The sequence below is a fragment of the Pempheris klunzingeri genome, chromosome 1, assembly GCF_042242105.1.
Source record: "Pempheris klunzingeri isolate RE-2024b chromosome 1, fPemKlu1.hap1, whole genome shotgun sequence".
Lineage (NCBI taxonomy): Eukaryota > Metazoa > Chordata > Actinopteri > Acropomatiformes > Pempheridae > Pempheris > Pempheris klunzingeri.
This window is the reverse complement of record NC_092012.1, coordinates 36,153,244-36,166,444: the sequence shown is the minus strand read 5'-3', so window position 1 is coordinate 36,166,444 and position 13,201 is coordinate 36,153,244.

Here is a 13,201-nt window from a genome sequence, read left to right as displayed (position 1 = left end):
ACGCTAAATGGAAACAGTGTTGTTTCTTTTCTTTCACGCCACCACATAGCAGCAGAACAGCGTGTCAGACCACTTTCTTCTGGATAATTTCAGACATGAGAGACCCGTTTCAGCCCTCTCGAGCCCCCCTTTGCCTGCACGGCCTGGCCTTCATTAGGCCGACTTATTGGTTGCACATGGCCAAAGTGGACTGTGTGTTATCCTCACGCGAAAGGTGCTGAGGAAATTGCTGAGTCTTCTGTCGTAAGACAAGTCTTGAAGGTGATTTCCTTGGCTTGCTTTGCACGCGTGGCCTGGCGTCAGCCCGGTTGCGGGTGGAGTAATGAGGCTTGGAGTGAGCAGGGGCTTAAGCCTGGCAGGTCCTTATGTCTCACCGAAAACTGATATGTACAGTGGGCCGGACACGGAGCCCTGAGGGACCTCTGGTGCCGTCCTATGGGACATTAGCTTTGCTACCCTTTGCCTTGTCTGCTTCCTTTCTTAATTCACTAAACCAATAGTGCACTGGGGGAGGAAAAAAGATCAAATAATCACAGAGAGTGGCTCCTGTAATGATTGGATGCAGGGGGATAATTCATACGAATGAGTACCGAGAAAACACGACAGAAATTTAGCCCCAAAGCAATGCAGTCCGTCGGATACACTCATTATATCTGCGTGCAGGAGAAAACTTTAACTCTCATCTGGAAATGATACATAAAATTACAAAAAAACAACATATGGGACGAAAGGCGAGTTTATATTTGTGAACGTGAAAAGATCCGTGAACCACGACACAGTGCCTATCTACAGAGACGTGTCGCCGTGATGAACGTGACAAAGCACACATTCAAACAGACGTGCACACACGCTCAGCCGTGCCGTGTTTATATGACTTCCTGTGTGAGTGCTCTTGTGCCCTGGGTGAAGATGAAAAGTTTTTTGGACTTGTAACCCCTCTTCCCCTGCCGGTAATCACCCCAGAGCCCTGTAATCCCTGGCGCATGCAGATGCCGCCGGGGGAATATTACTGTTCATAATATTAATCTGCTCTCAAATTCCTTTCTGTTACCAAGATGAGGGGCCTCGTGCACCATGTTCTTATGGGTATTAAGTGTGCTACAAGAGATTCATCGAGAGGTAGATTCTGACTCGTCAGGGATCAAGCCCAGCCTGAGGTCGTATCGCTGCTTTAAGGAACACCCGCGAGCACGCAAAACCCATCTCCATATTCTCATAAACAGCCTGACATGAAAGACGCTGTGCCACAGCAGGGACACAAATCCACACCCAGCCCACATGAATCATGTCAGCCTGATCCAGAGGAGGGTTAAAGCCTCTTTAAGGTGCTCGGTCCCCGGCTGTGATACCTGACTTAGCGGCAGGTAAACCCTCGTGCCACAGGGCTGAGGAGAGTGGCATTGTCTCCATCAGCTGATCAAAGGCACGGCAGCACACCAACACCACCACCACCACCACCACCACCACACGCTCGAATACAGAATGAATAGGAACCCGCCAGATGGATTGGAACCCTTTTCCCATTCAGCTGCTCTTCATCATCCTGTACCTGGAATCTGGCATTGTAACATTTGTTGTACAAAGCTTAGCGCCGCGGTGGATTTGTGGCTTTTCAAAGGGCCCCGGCACAACAGTGTAATCACACTAAGCCCCCGGGAATTTATTATTAAAATAATGCAAGGCTAATGACCACAATTACTTTATTCGCAGAGAAGCTGTCTTTGAGGTGTGGAGACAGAGTACTTAGCTAATATGAGCTGTAAAAACACTCTGATGACCCTTTTTCCTTCTTCACCTTCGCTCATTCTCATGCTGACGACGTTCAGCATCACTTGTTTCTGTATTTGTCTTTTTCTGCTCCTTCCAAAAGAGAAGAAGCTCGTGAGTTCAGGAGTTGAGGAGTCAGTCTTGCAGACGGAAGCCTCACTCGGTCTGTAACTGGCGCTCTGTGTTTCTTAGTTAATGTTTGACTTTTTTTTGTCTTCCTCTCCCTCATGACGTGTGCATGTGCAGCCCGAGATGTCTGAGCGGCTGTGGAATTGGATGCAGTCCACTGTGTCACTGGGAGTATTTATGCAATCAGGAAGCGAGCAGGCGGAGGTGCGATGGTGCCAGTGGCGTGTGAAATCTGCCGGCAGGATTGACACTTGGATGACAGATACCTGTAAAATACATTCACGCCTCTGAGAAGGAAGGATTATTTGTCTAGTGTTACACAAAACACTCAGCGACGCTACTGAGGGATTCCATCCTCCCCCCATGGTACAAGAGGAGAAACCCTGTGTGAAGTTAGGCGGAGGTAAAATGAAGAGAGAGGCCTCCACTGCAGCACTCAGATCATTTTGATGTCTGGGAAATGCACATTCAATTATAAAGGCAGCGCTGCATGTAAAGCTGTTTGTTCAGTTCCCTCAGTGAGAACTTGTAATGGAAAGTCGCTCTCTTGAAACAGTGAGCATTTACATGCCAGGTGTTTGTGTTCTGCCTTCACAGGAGATTGGATGGAAATCTACATTATTTCTACATTACGTGTCTCCATGTCTGATCTTGTAGAGAGGAACAAAGAAAGATGGAGGAATTTGTAATGCAGCATATTGATCGTGTTAGCCGCTGCCTCTGTATCGTTCTCCTGGAAGTGGTGTGGCGTGTTACGACCCTTAGCTTCCCCCTACAGGGGTATTAGTCACCATTAGCTGTTCTAAGGTCACCTTGCAACGAGCCGACCGTCCCCGTGGAGGTGACTCTGTCAGAGTGTCACTTGGCATATGTAGACTTGTATCTTAACCTTGACCAAAGAAAATGTATTTTCCAGTAGTTAAAGATTTCCAATGGGGCCCGGGGCAATAAAGCCTCAGGGATTTTACTGTCCACCCCCCTCTGCTTATCCTGCTGCCTCCCCTGTTAGCTATCAGTATAAATGCAGACCACCAGTCATGCATTAAGTGCATAATTATTCCATTTCCAAGATAAATCTGGTGTATAGTGTCATATCCATCATGGCTGTCACCTCCTACATGGAGAGTAGGGCACTAAATGAAAGCCTTTTTGCTCATATGCACTTCTATATAGTCATCAATTCTGAGCAGTCTATTCATTGTTTGCCTTGACAGACGTGAGCTAATAATGAATGATCAAGCAATGCCCCTCAAACAAGAACCGCCAGCATAAGCATACACAGGCACTGAGGAAGAGGAGGAGGAGGAGGAGGAGGAGGAGGAGCAGCGGGGGGGTGTCATTCCACAACACACACAGAGCTACACAGGCAATCCTCTTCTGCATTAGCTCTTATTTTGTCAAGGTTGCTGTTCTGGCAATGGGGACAATGTCAAAAATTTGTAGCGATCAATATTTGTGAGTGTGTCTGATCAAGAGGAGGACCAATGTACAAGTGTTAACAAAGGGCCCAGGCCATACCAGCGTGGGTTTACAGCGTGTATACACTGGGATATGATGTGAAAACAGTGGTTCAGTCCTCGGACGGCGCCCAAAGAGGAGCTCTGATCCTTGTCCCCGCCTTGTTTCACAATAAATAACATTGCTTGTCCACTCAGGACGGACATGGAAAAGAGATTTAGGCCCTGACCACGGGATGATGTTTATTTTTTTCCTTTTATTACGTGTTATTCCGTTTAACATGGGATTAGGCATGTCACTGCTGACATAAAGCTGAAGTAAGACCTCTGGGCTGATTGGAACTAAAGCAGGTTATGTGATGAACATAATAAGAATATTTAGGCAATATTGGGGTGATTTTGAAAGGCTTAGTTGGGGACAGAAATTGAAAAAAAATTAAAAAAAACCCTGCTTTCATGCTGCTTTTCACTGTAGAGAGACTGCAGAAGAAAATGCTACGAGGTGCCTTTAATTAAATAACAGAAAAAGTTTGCCGTGTCCCCCCGGGGGCCCACAAACAGCATCACCTTTATCTTTTTTTTCCCATTAACTCAGTGGCCACTTCAGCTGCCATGACTGACTGACAGCTGAGATCCTCACCGTGTGGCCACGCCGTTTTGTATCTGATATACCAAATGTGACGCTCTTTGTCGGCTGATATTAGTCTTTAACAAACGATGCATTAGAAAGAGGGGATGTATTACGGTTTAGAATAATGTTGGCTACCCTACGCAGCCTCACAATAGACGGTCCAAATGCTGCTTCAGGCTCCCCAAACTGAAATGTGGAGATATGTCATGCGTTACATGCCTGACTGCCCCTGTTGCATTTACAGTAATTGATTCTTTTCAATGACTTTAAAATGCTGAGGCCCCTGCCGGCATTGCATGTTTAAAGGAGTGCAGGCATGTCACGCATGGCTTCCTTCCACAGATTCGCTGCTTTCTTGTAATGCAATCCGGCCTTTCTGCAGCTAACCAAGGTGATTAACTCCCTAAGTGCTGCTGGACTTCCTCCCCTGGATTATGCCCTTTGACTATCACTCCCTCCATGTAATCTTGTGCATGATGACACATATTCACACACCCTCATTCTTTATCTGCTGGCTTTGAAAATGTTATTGGTTTCTTCCTGACAGCGATACTTTGGTACAAAGACCAAATGCATTAGCTTCATATTACTGGAATCTGACTTTCTGACATGTTTACTGTGAATAATATTCAACCAAATGTGGAATTTCTGTGAAAACAGATTTTTAAAAGGACAGTAAAAACAAAATGGAGCCAAAAAGCAAAATGCATGAGCTGCTGGAACGACGCTGCACTTATTGTGTTCTGCCACACAGAGAACCAGACAGAGAGCTAGAATTAAATGGACGAATCGACTCTTCTTGTCTACTATCTCTCTTTAAAAAATCATCTGGGTTATTCCACGGGACTGAACTCCTGCTAAAGGTAACTAGGTCACTAAAGGTTAGGAGGGATTCATGAGATCTGGCGACACTGAAACGTTTAATGTGTAAGCTAGTTTAGTGGCCTTTATTTATTTCAGTGTGGTCGACAGACAGAGATGCTCCCTGTGAGCCACAGACTGCAAATAATCAGTTCATTTTGTTCTCAAACAGACAAGTTAAAATGGACAAGACAGCTGGAAGAACAGATTTTGTTCCCCTTGCATTCATTAGCGACTATCCGGGGGGCCACGGCGCCCTGTTTCATCAGCGTCTGATATAGTTTCTAAGGCAGTGAAATAATCAGCTGAAATAAAATGAAGGCCTCACAACTTTTCCCTCTCTGTCACGCAGAACAGATCACACAGTTCAAGGTGTGTTTCTTCTAATTTATTTTTATGTTTCCATGTTTTTTTGTGCTCGCAATATTGCTGTCAAAAGGACCTCACCCACATCAGGCTGGATTTTAAAAAGCAGCCTCGGATTTCTTGATAAACACGTTGTAGACCAACCAGTGGAATAATGCACACACAATGCAAAAAAAGGAGGCATCAAATGCACCACAGCTCTTCTGTACGCAGCCTTTATCTGTATTGTGCTGGTAAACAACAGAGAAGTTATTTTAGAAATGAAGCAATTAAGCAGATCCAAAATGAACACAACCCCCTTGTAAACCAGCACATGGAGATGTCATTTGCATGCCTTTGAATAACTAATCTCTGAGGGGAGTTCCTTCAGATGGAATTCTCAATGCCATGCGCTCTTTGTTTTAAACACAGCAAACAAACAAACAAAAGCGTCCTGGGTCCACAGTTACTTCAGCTGCCCCCCCCCCCTCCCTCTGGCTCTCTGTGCGCCGTCAGATGACCTACAGCTGACTGACAGTGACTGTAAAGGCTATCAGTCAGCAGCAGCAGGAGAAAGACGGGGCTCCCCTCCTATTAGATAAACAGGGAGAGAAGCAGAAAGGAAAACAGAGTCTCAAGTTGAGTGTAGAGCTTTTTTTTTTGGGTCTTAATTAGAATCAACATCCATCATGGTCACAGCGTTTCTATTCATCCAGCTGATTGGGGACATGACAAATGAATGTGGGAATAAACGGAGTGTCAGGCTGGGGAGGGAGATGGATGTTCTCCCAGCAGGGAGGAGTACAGTTAGCGCTGGCAAGTGGCCAGAGCTTCTGGGCTGCGTGTCTCCCCACACCTCACCCCAGGGGCCTGAGGCAGGAGCCCTGTCCCTCCTCTGGGCCCCCGTCACCCTCCCTCCCCCCTATTTATTAGTAAATTAACACCGTGTCACACTGGTACACTTTCAGCCGCCCCCCCACTACCTGCCACGGCCCTGCGTGACCTGCAGCATGGGCACGTCAGTCAAAGACAGACCTGAGTCAGAAGGACTGTGGCCGTTTGGGCGGCTCCTCGGTGCAGCCTCCACGGTGCCACGGCGAGATGTAGAACGAATGTACGACGGATGTTAAGGGTTGTATTAGCTGTTGTCTGGATGTAATTATAAAACAGAGACAGTGAACATTAGCCGAGCCCTGACAGTGAATAGATTAAAGACAGTTTAGCACAATGCCGAGCTTCATTGTGCCCCACTGTGTTCCCGGCAGGAGCTGCAGGGCCGCTGTGCCCATTGATGTGTAAAGCAGAGCGAGCAGTGCAAAGGGTTGCTGGGTTCAGCCTGAATTAGACACCATTAGAAAGTGTTTGACTGACATACTGTAAGCCCCTTCTTCTTCACACATTATTAGCAAACTCACTTTGATCCTATTATGCAGCAGACAATTGTTATTCTAGAAATGAAGAAAAAATAATAATGTTATAAAGATTAATGCACCGCTACACCTCATTCTTCCATCCGCCCACTTTTGCATAGACCCGGCTCTCATATAAATTTGAATTGGTTTTTCAATTATTAGAGTGCCTCAGCTCTCTCTGGCTAAACAAAGAATTTCCATCAGATCCATTGAGATGAAGTTAGATTATGCACAACCGCAATATCCAATTTAATAACTCAGATTTTCCTTTATTGTTTTTTCTGTTTGCATTGTATTCCTTTAAACGACTTAAGCAGGCCGGATGGCGGGCTGGCTCAGACAGGAGTTCTGCAGCTTCGCCTGACAAAGACGTACACAGGGCTCACGTCAGCGGCTCACAGCACGAACAAATACAGGCCCTCTGCAGTGAGGATGACAAAAAGCTGAATTGGTGGTTCAGCTGACTTAGTGGAGCAGAATGAATGTGATTAAATTAATTACAGAGCAAATCAATATCTTTGTCAGCTCAAACAGCTTCGAAAATAACAGTGATCATTGTCAGTTTGTCACTTTAACTTCTATTAATCATACTTTAATCACATTTCATCCTGCTGTTCTGTCGCTCTGCTGCCTCATTGTACACTTACCCAAAGTATTAATCTATATGTCTGAATATTAGAATAATAATATACGCTGAGACACTGTAACAGTAACAGACCCTGTGTGTGTGTGTGTGTGTGTGTGTGTGTACTTGTTTCTTAAATGCACAAGATGATTTCACAGCTCCACTTTTCTAAAAGTGAGCACGTCAGTGGTGTCATTTCAAATTTGAAGAATTATGGTGATTGAGCTGCATAAACAACCTGCAGAGGAAGTGGGATTCACTGTCACATCCAGACGCTTTAGTTCGAAAACAAAGAGAGTGGAAAAAGGGATTGTGATCGCAGCTCCGTGGCATATTGGAACAAAAGCCCAACCTGAATGATTTATCTTTTTCCCCTCTTTGAAGCGAGAAACGTTGTCTCCCCACTGCCTGTGTTTGAGCTGTGCCGGTGGAGCACCTGGGGAGGGCAGCGCCGTGCAAGACAGTAGGCTGTGAAGCTCTTGTCCCCATATTTAGTCTATGCAGAGAGACAGTGCACACAAAAGGGAGACGGAGTACAGCGGTTCTGGCCTCAGGCTATCTTGTGTAGGGCTCCCCGAGCTTGAAAAAAGTGCGTGAGACATTTTCGAAACACAGATGCATTTTGTTACTGAAGAAAAGAATAGATGAGAAGTAATGGCAACTCATGAAAATTAAAATAAGGAAAGCTCTGATGCGTACCATGTTTCAGCAAGATCCCCGGGTGATTACACCCTAGTGAAACATCCAGCACCGTGCTCGCTATGGCTTGCCGGTACTAAAGCCGAGAGGCGGTGTTAAATAAGGCCATTTGATGCAAATCTGTCACTTGACACCCCCTCTGGTACCTGACACAGCATGATGTAAGTGAAGAGCCCTTGAACTCTTACTTGCCCCCCCCGCACCCCCTTCCTGTGAGCCTGTCTGTGTGCAGGACTAAAGTTTTTATTTCTGTATCTATGCAATTTTGAAAAAATCTGATTTCCCTTATTTATAGCAGAGATACACTATTCTGAAGACATCTGTTATGTTATTAATTTCACATAAATCTTAAGCTCCTCTATGCTTGAAATGAGGCTTCATTCAAGCTGAATTAATGAAACATGATTGTAAGTCCCTCACGTGGAAGAGGCTGTCATACAATATTGAGTTGCTTATAATCACTGTGTAATCTCACTGCCTGCCAGGGGAGGGCGGCGCGAAAGCCCTCCGTAAAACAATGTCTTGAGGAGACGAGAAGCCTTCGCCTGAATCTGGCAGGATAAGAAGGCGGCAGTGAGGGAGGAAGAAGGACTCGTTGGTCGTCGGCAGACGAAGAGAATAACTGCAGATTTATGTTGTGTACCCAGCCGCTGTGATGTGTGCTAATTGTCGAGATCAGAGTGCTGCATGTTTGCTTGAACTCAGGTAATTGTGTGTGTGTGTGTGTGTGTGTGAGTGCCTGGCAGAGCACACACAGTCACTCCGAGGCCTCTTGTGTTGAAACAGAGTGCAGGACGTCCACGAGCGACGACTGACGGCATCTCGACTCTCAGGCTGGAAGGTCACAGACAGAACTCACCACGAGGCAGAGCTGTGGACAGTGTAAACGTGTGTGTGTGTGTGTGTGTGTGCACGCGCCCTCGTCAGTCACGGTTTCAGCTGTAACAGTGTTATTTGGCCTGTGCTCTGGTCTATCTGACGTGCGCACTCTGCTGGGGCTGGATGCTTTGGGTCTCAGGTGTTTTGATGTGTTTAATGTCGGCGGCGTGGACAGCAGCGGCCCAGCTCTGCGTCAGACAGACAGCCCCCGTTGCCAGGGGTCACCAGTCACGGGCGCGCAGGATGACTGGGCTCACACAGTTCTTGTCACATTGTGTAGCGCTTGTCACACCTTAGTTGGCGGCGCTTGTTACACACCTGCCCCGCGACGGACGAGTCTCCAGAATAGAGTCATTTTGTAGAATCGTTTTGCGGTGCCAGAAGTGCACATGGCACTCAATCTGTGTTAATACCCAGTGACGTAGAATGTTCTTCATCACCTACATCAGTCAAGGGACCACTGGGCTTCATCTGCCATCTCCATCCACCACTTCTACTCCAACCCAGCCTAATTATTTTTTATGCAAAGCAGCACAAGTGGAGCGAGTGACACGAAAACACAGTTGAAATTGGGATAGACCTCATCATTGTTTGGCTGCGCCCACGACTTAATTAAAATTCGCAAGGAGCCTGGCTCCTTTGTTCCTTCTGTATTGCAGCATTGTTCATCAGAAGTGAGCAGGAGTACAAATAATCGAGTGCAAACACTTCCTCCGGTGAAGCTAGCCCTTCCTCTAGAGGTTTACCCTACTTTACTTTTCAAACTGACAGAAATGGGTTGTCTCAAATCTGCCACGGCATCACTTCATTAAAGAAGTAGCCTGTTTTAAAACAAACAAACAATGCACCCACCCACCCCAATCTGCACCACCCCCCACCCCCCCGTCTCCATCCCCTGAGCAGGCACATGCACACTTGCCACCCAACCCATCCAAAATGTGTCACATCCCCAGCAATCTGTAATTTTGGACTCGAGGGGTTAATTGCCTGCCAGGGCATCAAAGGAGAGTTTTGATGTGCTTTTTGAGGGCTGTCTTTAGCCAAGTTGGGGAGTCGAAGGGAGAGGGGAGAGGAAAGAGGGAGGGGTGTGGTGAGAGCAGACGGAGAGGAGGGCACATGAGATTTCACTCGCGGCATAGCAGCGCAGGCGTCTCCTCAGGTAATCCTGCCTCTCCAAGGCATTATTGAATTTTCTTGTTTTTCTTCTTCTCTTTGTCAAGGCAGGGAGGAGAGAGTGTGTGCAGAGGGAGAGTTGGGGAGGGGGGGTTAAACAGAGTGAGCCTGACTTCTGAAGGGTCTGCAGCGGGTGCTTGATTCTCATTCACCTCTGCAGATCCACGTCAAAACACAGCCAGACCTTTTAAGGCGCCTGGCTTTGAAGTGAGAGGAGAGCCTCAAATCCAAGCTCTCCGCCACATATGCCCAGTCTGAAAAATTAGCAGCCATGTGCGTCTGCCTGCCCCTTTGAAGTTCCTCGCAGCGCTCTCCTCTCCATGTTCTAACAGAGAAATCAGAAGGTATGCCGCCTGACTCCCAGATTAAGGATAGTGATCGTGCTGGATGGTGGTGCAGGCAGAGTGCCTCGTCTCTGGCTTTTGTTCAGTCAGACCATGAAAACCTCTACCTTGTTAACACTGTTTACCCAACTCTTCAGAAAAGCTCTGCAGAGTTGAAACAACTAGTAAAACAGTCAGTTGTGACAAAACCCCTCTGTGATCTGCCTGACGTGGATCTAAAGGTGTGTGTGTGTGTGTGTGTGTGTGTGCTGCACTCATCTCAGACGTTAACCCGTCCTCTGTTCTTTACCAATAAAGCCTGGAGAGAACTTCTCCTACCTGACAGCCTGTTTATGAACAGCACAGGAGAATTAGTTAGGACTAACCTGCCAGACATAAAGTTACTTCAAATTGAATCGAATGTGCAACACAAGGGCAGAATTATCGGGCAGAGCTTCAGCCCTGAGGGACACCAGTGAACAAAAAGAACAAACTGGAGAAAGCTCCTGTAAGCTGCAGGAACAGAGGGTGTGAAGAAGAATCACGCCCGTAACGTTGTTGCTCCTGGATGTTGCCTCATCACATTTGGCCAGCCTACTTTGCAAAGAAGCAATTATGAAAATATTTTGCATTCTCCCGACGTGACGCCGTCCTCGTCTAGTTGCGGGAGACTTCTGGAGACCCGCAAAGAGACGAGCGTTAACCACACAATGTGCCGAGGCTGCTTATCCCATTGTAATCTGACCTGATTGGAAGGGTTTGATTAAAAGCGAAGGGGGCCACACGCCTCCTAATCCCTGCTGAGCAACGCTCCATGACCCCATCTAACCCCCTCAAATGCCATACGGCCCCCTCCTGTCAAGACGGCTCAATGCACAGCACCAGACGGTGGAGTGTGCTGTGCGGGAGTTTAGGGCCACTAATCCCTGAGCTCGTCTTGTCCTTTTCTCCTCTGATCCTCATCAATGAGACTTTCTCTCCTCACAAGAAGATTTGGGAGATGACTGCTATTTTGGTGCTGGAAAGTGAAATAGCCCTGAGGGGCTGTGTAAACATTGTGGCTTAGCACTAACTGTCATAAGAGAGGCTTCCAGACTAGTCTCCATACTTCTAAGGCAAGCAAATCCGCATCTTGTTATGAGGGAATCGGCGGTGCTAAAGCCTTGCTTAGTGACACATCTTGTTGTCAGAGGGTTTGTCTAAACAGGTATCACAGCTGTAAGCTGTCGTATCACTGCGCATCATCGACATGCTCTGAACTTACTGTCATCACATCATCCTCCCAGTTCATGAGGAAGCATCAGTATCAGGGGTTTCAGTGAGAAACATCATTTTAGTGTCAGTAACACAGCAATAACACCTGGCTGTGAGTGCACCTGTGTGTGTTTCAAACAAACGTGCATTTAGGCAAACCCCCATCCTCAAGAGCATCTTTAAGGTGCCTCCTTTGCAGCGAGTGTCGGAAGTCATCTCTAAAACCCCTCAACCGCCTTCCGTTTGGTGTCTGACTACAATGAGAGAGACTGTCAGGTGGAGATGTGGTTGTGAGTGTTTGACTGTGGGAGAGATGAGGGGGAAGGATCAGCCGGCTGTCAGTGTCGGTCTCAGATGGTTTCCTGCTACCGAGCTCACAGAAAGTGTACGTTTGTGTGTCACAGTATGGTATTTATTTACATAGCATGCGTGTGTGTTCATACATGTGTTGGGAGGTGGGACGGCGCTGCTGGCTCTCTGCGGGCGGCCTGCCGCCTGCCTCCCATCAGATCCTATCGATGGTGCTGGGTGGGTCTGGTTCAGGTGTCAGAAGGAGAAGGGAAGAAAGATTAATGGCCTCTCTGAAATGAAGGCCTTCCTCCAGTTACCCCGGCCCTGCCCGTCGGGGGGTGGGGTACGCTAACCGGCCGGGATCGCCTGGGACAGGTAGGGTGATTTTTAAAGGCCCCTCTGGTGATTGGTGTGGCGTGTCCTGCCGGTGGGTCACTGAGTGATGGAGCGTCGAGGAGACAGCGGACCGCCTTTGTCGGCCCCTTGGAACAGCCCCCTCATTCAGAGCCGCGTCTCCAGCAGGTCTCAGGGGCCCCCCAGCACATGAAAAGGTCCTAATAAGTTGCCAGCGGATCTCAACACTCAGCAGCTCCTTTTCTAATGAGGATCTGACACCGTCTGAACAGAACCACACCCCCAGTTCTTGTTCTGCTACTTTTTCAGCACTTTGTGCCTTCAGGACTTTCAGCAGCTTATTAATTATCTCTGATTGTCTTTTAAATGCCAGAGCATGTTGGGGCAGATCAAGGCTGAGGGACACACACAGTGGAAGGTACTCACGTATTAATGCAGGTTTATGGCACCAATGGTGGCGACCATTGCTTAGTTTTTCGGTTGACGTTGGCGTGCTTCGGGGCTGTGGCACTGTGTGCGCTCAAACTGAAGGTTAACTTATTTGTGTGGACCGTCCGGATCAGTCTTATTTGCAGGCAGGTTGAACAGGATTGCAGGATTCCTAGATTTGGGAGCGCTTCTTAAGCAAATAAATGAAGTGATAAATAATGCAATTTAAGACTAAATTAATATGTTATTATGCGCCTGCCCATACCTCTGGGGTCTTTAAGGAGGCTGAGAAACTGCGAGCGTTGCCAGGTTTGTGAAACACTTCTCATGAATTGCATATTCAGTGTGTTTAAGTTAGACTTAATTAGGGAAAGCCACTCAGAGGCAGTTTTGTTTCTATCAGTGCTGGCGGCAGGCAGAGACAGAGGGCTTTGGCGGGAATGTGTTAGCGTCTCCTGTATTGTAGTGCTCAGGAGCTCCAGGCGTCTCACCTTTCACGTTCACACTGGATCAAGCTCTGAGTCTTTTGTGCTCTTCAATCCGAGCACAGTGAGCCCGTCCCCTCCAAGGCT